Genomic DNA, 8,771 nt, shown 5'->3' on the forward strand with positions numbered 1-8,771 from the left:
ACTGAAAGCCATAAGAATTGATTAATTTGCCAAGTGAGGAGGTATAGAGAGAAAATAGTAAGGCGCCCAGCACAGAGCCTTGAGGAACCCGGACAGAAAGAGGCAGGGGAGAAGATGATTCACCATTGTAAGAGACACTGAAGGATCGATCTGAGAGATAAGATGAAAACCAGGATAAGGCAGTGTCACGAAGGCCAAGAGAGCGGAGAGTCTGGAGGAGAAGAGGATGATCCACAGTGTCAAAAGCAGCAGAGAGATCGAGAAGTATTAGTAGCAAGTAGTGTTTTTTGGCTTTAGCCGAAAGGAGGTCATTTGTTAGTCGGGTTAGAGCAGTTTCGGGGGAGTGTTGTTGTCTAAAACCAGATTGTAGGGGATCCAGGAGGTTATTGTCAGAGAGGAATAGCGTCAGTCGGTTGTAAACTAGGCGCTCAAGCAGTTTGGAGATGAATGGGAGCATAGAGATCGGTCGGAGGTTAGTAGGATTGGAGGGATCAAGGGAGGGTTTTTTCAGAATAGGGGTTACAAGTGCATGTTTCAGTTGGGAGGGAAAGATTCCAGTAGAAAGCGAGAGATTGAGTAGATGAGTTAAGGCTTTGATAAGACAGGGGTTGGCATTGCGTAGAAGTTTGGTAGGAATGGGATCAAGTGGGCAGGTAGTAAGGTGAAAGGAAAACAACAGTTTTGAAACTTCCTCTTCAGTCACTGGGGAGAAGGAGCCAAGAAGAGACTGGGTAGAATGTAGGGAGGGAGGGGAATGGTTATGGGGATTAAGTTGTGCAATGTCACTTCGGATGGTGTCAATTTTATTTTTAAAGTGCTCTGCGATAGCTTGAGCAGTGACTGAAGCACACGGAGGGGGTGGAGGAGGGGACAACAGAGAGTTAAAGGTAGAGAAGAGTTGTGCAGGTTTTTTAGAGAGGGAGTTAATAAGTGCAGTGAAGTAGGTTTGTTTAGCTTGGCAGAGGGTGGTGTTGTAGGAGAGCAGAGCAGATTTGTAGCTGCAGAAATCTGACTCTGACCTTGATTTGCGCCAGCGGTGCTCAAGTGTACATTTTTGGAGGGATTTGGTATGAGCAGTGTGCCAGGGTTGGAGTGGTTTGGCCTCATGGCAGCAGCACCCTGGTTAACTAAAACAGAAACCCAAACATTACAAAATGCAAAAGTCCATCACTACAAAGTACTTAAAGCTTAAAGGAACAGTAACACCAAAAAATGAAAGTGTATAAAAGTAACTAAAATATAATGTGCTGCTGCCCTGCACTGGTAAAAGTTGTGTGTGAATACTTAACCAACAGATTTACAATAGTTTATATCAAATTAAGTGACCTGTTAAAGAATCCTACCAAAACTGTATGATATATATCAGTAAATATTGCCCTTTGCTGCCTTGTGACACCATTTTTCTGTCTGTGTGCTCCCTCAAAGATCACCTGACCAAAGTTAACATTTTTAATTACAATTTTAAAACTGACTTAAGGATTCCACTTTGCAACATCTTAGCTCCTACATATTATTAGGTACAAATATAAAACATCCTACAGTATATGAACAGTTTGACACTCACTTCAGAGAAAAATGGTAAAATGGATAAAAAAAAGTTTAAAATATGCATGTTTGATGCCTGATGTGTGTACACGTCTAACATTTCTGTGTATATGTGTATGTATAAAGTGTGCAAAATAAAAAACCAAAAAAAAAAAACTTTAGGCAGATTTATAAAAAAAGTCTATTTATCAAACGGTAAACTCTTTCACCCACTTGTACATACCCTTCTAAAAATTTTATAGGAATGAATAAAAAGTGAGCATCATGCCACTGCCTTTACACTTACAGAAGTGTATCAACCCAGGCAGCTAAACAGCGAAAGTCAATGATCAGGGGCAAAGAAAGATTGGTAGAGGCGCCTTTAAATACAAACCGGATTCCAAAAAAGTTGGGACACTAAACAAATTGTGAATAAAAACTGAATGCAATGATGTGGAGGTGCCAACCTCTAATATTTTATTCATAATAGAACATAAATCACGGAACAAAAGTTTAAACTGAGAAAATGTACCATTTTAAGGGAAAACATGTTGATTCAGAATTTCATGGTGTCAACAAATCCCCAAAAAGTTGGGACAAGTAGCAATAAGAGGCTGGAAAAAGTAAATTTGAGCATAACGAAGAGCTGGAAGACCAAATAACACTAATTAGGTCAAAACCCTGTAACTCCTGATACTAGGACGCCCCATGACCTCACAAGCTTTTAGATGGCATATTTTTACATTTGTATTTTTCATGGTTTTGATTCATATTAAATTGTGCATTCATAATAACAATCATGATTATTAGTGCACAAGATGTGATTGAATGAATGTGATTATTAGCTGAAAAAAAACATCCATTGATCTATAAAGAGCTTCCCAAAAAAAAGACACATTGTCATCACATGTCTGTTGTTTGGGGGTCAGTCCTGCAGCTATTACATTGCTGAACAGTGATGATAGCCCCCTTGGGATGCTGCCAAAGGGGGTTGGCATTACTTCTGACTTAAAGTCTTACTGCTGAAGAAGTCATTTGATATGTTCTTGGCAGTTTGGGCCTTAAGGTAAAGTCAGAATTTATTTAATTCAGTTGAAATGCTGAAATATACATTGTTTAATTGAACATTTGGATATAAGTAAGTAATGGACAGTTAATCATCAAGAATTTGAAATATCCCAGTAGTAAAATTATATAGCAATTTAAACCTACCCAAACATACTGGGGTAAAAGTTGATACAACCCTTTTAATTAAGTACAACTGAATTACGTGAAGCCCAAGAGGTGACATTATGGCTGCTGAAAGACCCAGCCAAGAAGAGGATTCCTATGACTGTCAGTGAGTAGGTAACCACTGCAAAAAAGGTTTGTAACCTCACCACAAGGTTATATGATGCCTGCTACATAGAAGCAGAAAACCATTCTGTCAGTGAAAGCATTTTTTGGGGAAGCTAGCACATCTAATTCAGTCTTAGATGGCACTGTATTGTATTTACTAAGCTATGATTTATTGTTACACGTGGTGTGTTTAATGAGACTGGATGTAAAACGAGAATTCATTCTACACAATTGTAATCATCTCTTATAATCTCTTACGAACTCTATCCTATACTAGGATTAACAAAAACAGCCATGTTCACAGTATGCGTTATAACTAGAGGGCTGCCATCAGAAACAGATTTTTTTTTACACGTGTAACAATTTAGAATACATACTATAACTGCTAATTATTGTTTTTGGGTTCCAGTTGTTACTGAACCACATACAGCTGTGCTGAGCTCGCTACCCAATAACTGCACTTCGTTAAACTATGAATTTTAAGAACTGATTTACTAGTACGTGTGAAATGTGGTAAGTGCAAAAACATGCTAATCACCATTTTATTTGTTAACATTCCAGTATAACTCTGGGTGCCTGCTTATGTCCAAACATAAACACGATTTACCAAAGAAAACATATATTTGTGTCAATGTGGGTGAAATTGACATAATTTCCAGTGTGGCAATGATTGAGTGCATATCGAGGTGCATGTGTAGGAGTAACATCTCCTGAAAACAGGTGTTAATTCCAGGGACACCGTATGACCTTTAGTTTGTGCTTTTATGTGCAAGTATAGAAGATCATGTATACATGCAAGTACCTTTGTAAATAGCATTTTAGTGGTTGGTTTTGTGTGTGCCTTGTAAATAAATGAAAACATTTGAATGGTTTGTTTTCAGAGTGATTTAATAAGACTTTGGTGATGATGGCAGTAGTTTGGGACAGAGATCTGAAGGTGAAACGACAGAACCGGAGAAACATTAAAGCACATGGGGAAATAGAATCTGTGGCTAACAGCAGTAAGTGAGTTAGAAATTATTCAAAATATATTTCATTAGCATTACACTATTACAAGAATGGGTTAAACATTTTCTAGTTAGCTAAGTTACTAAGGAATGTGTTTTTCTACAGTTATCTCTCTCCTGGGTCCAGCCAGAGTCCCATGTCAAGATACCTGACACCAACACATAATTGCCTAAACCTCTGAGCCTCAAAAGACGGGAATGATAAACTAGAAACATATGCTGAGGCCCCTGATGACTACAGTACATATGCTCACTGTGTTTTTATAGGAAACAATTCAGCATTAAATGGGCAAATGGTATTGATTAACCGACGGCTTGTGATGGCTTAGTAATGTGTTGCAATGCGTTATTTTAGCATAATAATATCTTACAAAGAAGTCAATGTAACCTTTCAATAGGCTGGGAGCCATAAAAAAATCCTTTGGAGAGCTACATGCATCCCAAGGTCCTTGAGATTAACAGCCTTGTAGTAGAGTCTGCAGGAAGTATTCAAAGACTAATGGAACAAAAGAAAGATCTTAAAAATAATTAAATATTAAATGGAATGCTTCCCAGTTTTCTAAAGCTCTCTGAAGACTTAACGTAGTAGTTATATGATGTAAATGAAATACAGTGTTCACATATTTGTCTGGTTACTGTATATGAGAATTTAATACATGACCAAATTGCAGATAGTCTGCAGTTTATTTTTTAACATGTTCAAAGTGACATATATACTAATTCTTGTGAGTTTCCAGCAGTTGCCAATTGTTCCATACTTGTTAGCAAATTTGTAACCTTTATAGCCTGAAAGTTGATGATGGCTGCATACCTCGCTGATCAATGGTCAAAAAAATCAACCAATGGAGTAATTTAAAAAATTATGTAATAAGTGGTCAATAAACCTGTAAATTATTAAACAGTGATTGAACTAATCATGAATAAGAAACAATTTGAACTATGAATAGAAAATAAAAAAAACTCTACCACTAATAAAGCACTCAAGAAAGTCAGAGAAGAGGCAGTGAAACCGTTGGTGCTTCTAGAACATTACGCATTATTGATGAGTGAAACTGGGCTGTTTCGCTTTACTGAAAATTTTCGAAACCGATGAGAATTTTTAAAAAATGGTGGAATGGTAGAATGCACTGAAGCCAATAGGCATTTTTTTCCTGTGCTTATTTTTTAACTGAAATTTGTATTATAGTTTCAAAAAGTATATAATGGTAACAGCGATATTTGAATATTTAAAAATGAATTTTTGACCATATTACTTACTAACTAAGACTAAAAGTGGCCATACACTGGCCCGATTCTAGCTGCCAATATCAGCCTATGTAGGGGCACCAATGATGGGCCTGCCCGACCGATATATGGCCTGAAATCAGCCAAGGCCAAATGACAGAATTAACCTGGATTTGCCCAATATCGCCCACCCGTAGGTGGAGGATATTGGGAGAAGATCCGCTCGCTTGGCGACATGCCAAGCAAGCGGATCTGAAGGTGTAAGGCCACCTTAAGACTAAGGGGCTGATTTACTAAGACACAAATTCGAATCCGAATTGGAAAAATTCCGATTGGAAAACGAACATTTTGCGACTATTTCGTATTTTTTGCAATTTTTTTCGGCGCCTTTACGACTTTTCGGAAATTGTCGCGACCAATACGATTTTCGCGAAAAAACGTGAGTTTTTCGTAGCCATTACGATTCGCTCGTATCTTGTCGCGACTTTTTCGTATTGAGCGCTCGTAAGCGGCGGGCGAAACTTTCAGACTTAGCATGATTTTGGAAGCCTCCTATAGGACTCAATGGCACCCTGCAGCTCCAACCTGGCCCAAGAAAAGTCACCATACTGAAGCTTGAATGAATCCGAACGTTACGAAAAAATCGCAACATTTTGCGCAACTTTCGGAATGGCTACGAAAAAGGCACGACTTTTCGCGCAAGTTTTAACGCTACGAAAAAATCGCCAGATTTTGCGCAACATTCGGAATGGCAACGAAAAAGTTGCGATAATTTTCCGAAAAAATCGCCAAATACCGATCATTACGAAAAAAACGCAATCGGACGCATTCGGCCGGTTCGTGAGTAAGTAAATGGGCCCCTAAGTCTATCTTTTCTCATTTTTTTGTATTAAAATTTGAATAAAGTAATTTCCAAGATTGTCTGGCATTTACTAAAAAGTCTGAACTGAAAAAGTCTGTGTGGGAAAAAAGTCACAAAACTGTGACTTTTTTTTTGTGAGGTTTTTGTCCCACCAAAACCTCTACTTTTTCAAATTGCTGCACAAATCCGTATCAAAAATCTGAAAACCTCTAAAGTTGGCAAACTGGCATGATCTTGGCAAGTTGTATCTGGTGAATTGTTAGATTTTGTAGCCATTTTGATGCACAGTAAATCTCTAAAAAGTTGCGACTTTTTCAAGTTTTGAATCCGAATCGTAAAAAAAAAAAATCTGAACGTTTGTAAATGGCCCCCTTAATGTGTAAAAATAGGTGTAATATCAGGTAAATGTGCAATTGCAATAAAAAGTTACAGTAAGAAACTGAAATGGGGCTAAATAGCACAGGTATATATTTATAGTTTTGCCTGATGTTTGTAGTTCACCTGGTTTAAACATTACATGGCCATCCCCTTAGCATCTATTAATATCTACCCCAACCCTCTATTTGGATTTCTGTTTCGGATATGTACGCCCTTTAGTGCAGTAAGAAGATTTTAAGGTCCTTTGGGACCTTTATAGCCAAAAGCTATAGGTTTTTATGGTGTTACATATTACCAGCTTAAGTGACTGATGATCTGTGCAGTTTTACTATGCCAATGGGAGTCTATTTTAATGCTTTGGGGCCAGATCTCTCAGAACAGCCTACAATAAGTCATAATCACAATATGGTTTGTGTGTACTGTGCACACAATGTACATGAGCATCCCCTAAAGTATGACAGTACTTATGAACCACATACGGAATGGTGACAAGGTTTGTGTACCTGGAGCATTTCAAATGAATTTCAAAATCTATGAGCCTTTGCAGGTAAGGTACACCAGTTTCCATGTTTGACAAAGTTGCAATAAAGGTGGACCAGAGGTCTGTGAGAGGATCATTTACACATCCTCGCTGCCTTTGGTAAATACTATGTCACTTATAGTAATCCTTTTCATTTTGTTGCAAAAATTCCTGGTAGATTAATCTGTTTATTCACATGATGGTCCAGAGGTATTTTTACCTAACATTAATCTGATTTTTGCTCTATGTATAATTATTTCTAACCACTTTTTTTGATTATGTATGTAAACATATGCCTTGGCACGTGGGAGTAAGTATGCAGTGGTTGCTATGACAACCACCATTTGTTTTATGTTGATTTCTTACACTGTGGGTTTTAGGTAGGGGCCTTAGGCCTTGTGCGTATAGGTAGAAATCCAGCACTGCCTTTAGCAGCATAGGCAGTTTGCTGTGAGTTGTCGTAGTAAATGCCGCATATTTCTGCTAAACCTCTATAGATAGACAAAGCTCAAAGTTTTTCCCTAATAAACACACCTTATTTATTGCCTCCGATACAATGTGCAAGATATATTGTGAACTATTTTTCCATTGTCCATCTAATGTTATTCAACCATTTTTTCTTTTAATAGTTTTCTGATTGATAATTTCCTTTAAAGGACACCAGATGGTGCTATAACATTTCAGTCAGTTATGTGACTGATAAGATAAAATTGTATTTGTTTTTGTGTGGGCCACAGGCAAATTATTCAGAGCAAATGTGGTCCTTATAATGTTAAAAAAAATTATAATTTTTTTTAATATCCAGAATGCTTAGGACCTGGGATTTTCCGTATAAGGGGTCTTTCTGTAATTTGGATCTCCATATCTTAAGTCTTATTCAAATAATAAATAAACTCAATAGGATTAATTATATCATAGAAAGTGAAGCAGGCAGGCACTCCGGAGTCACCAAGGAAATAGTTGTAGAACTCAGGTATAAAGTAAAATCATGGTAATGTTATTAGTTATAATACATAAATGCTATAGAGCCTTACGCGTTTCGTACCATTCAGTACTTAATCACAACCTATCATTAAGTACCAAATGGTACGAAAAGCGTAAGGCTCAATTGAACGAAGCCATAGATGTGGGGATAACAGATTTGCCAAGGCCTCCTGATATATTAATTAAGATGAAGGAACAAATAAAATGCTATGAACTGTCGGTAAAAAATGTGAAAAGAGATAAGTTTCAACGGGACAAACATGATTACGAGAATAACATGGTATATATGTGGAGATCTGGGAGATATGAGAGACAAAATTTCCAGGGGTTTAGGCGAGGTAGAGGAGGTAGAGCTATGAGTGGGACTACACCTCGCTCGATACTTAAGACCCCAAGGTCTGTCCAGTTTGTGGATTCGGATGACGATGTGGGTATGGTGAGTTCAATGTTATACCTCACCTTCTTCTTCCTCTTTTTTAATATCAGATCTAGATCGCACTGGAAGCCATCTGGATGTGGAACAAACGCCTGCAATAAGCAACAGAGGGAGATCCTCGCAACTGCGGAGAGAACCCGTCAGGACGTGCAGCACTCGAGACGAGGCGGCAGGTGCAGGCGGAGGACCCATCAGGATGCGCCGCACCCGAGACAGGACGGCAGGCTCAGGTGGAGGAACAAAAGCTATAGTTTATTCCAGAGGGAGGAAACAAGGAGTCCGGAAGGGTCCCCAAGAGCCATGCCTCTTCATTCCAATTTTCAGTTAGAGGGGATTGGGCAGATCGGTCTCCTGTGAGACAAATGACTATTGATCAGTCCCACCAGACCAATGTATACAGAGGGTTTCGGCTACGGATGATTTAGATAAGGGGAATGTGATCAATCTTTCGTCCCACCAACTGACTAAAGAGGAGTTAAGTCTCCTCACTCATGGGTT

The sequence above is a fragment of the Xenopus tropicalis genome, chromosome 4, assembly GCF_000004195.4.
Source record: "Xenopus tropicalis strain Nigerian chromosome 4, UCB_Xtro_10.0, whole genome shotgun sequence".
NCBI lineage: Eukaryota > Metazoa > Chordata > Amphibia > Anura > Pipidae > Xenopus > Xenopus tropicalis.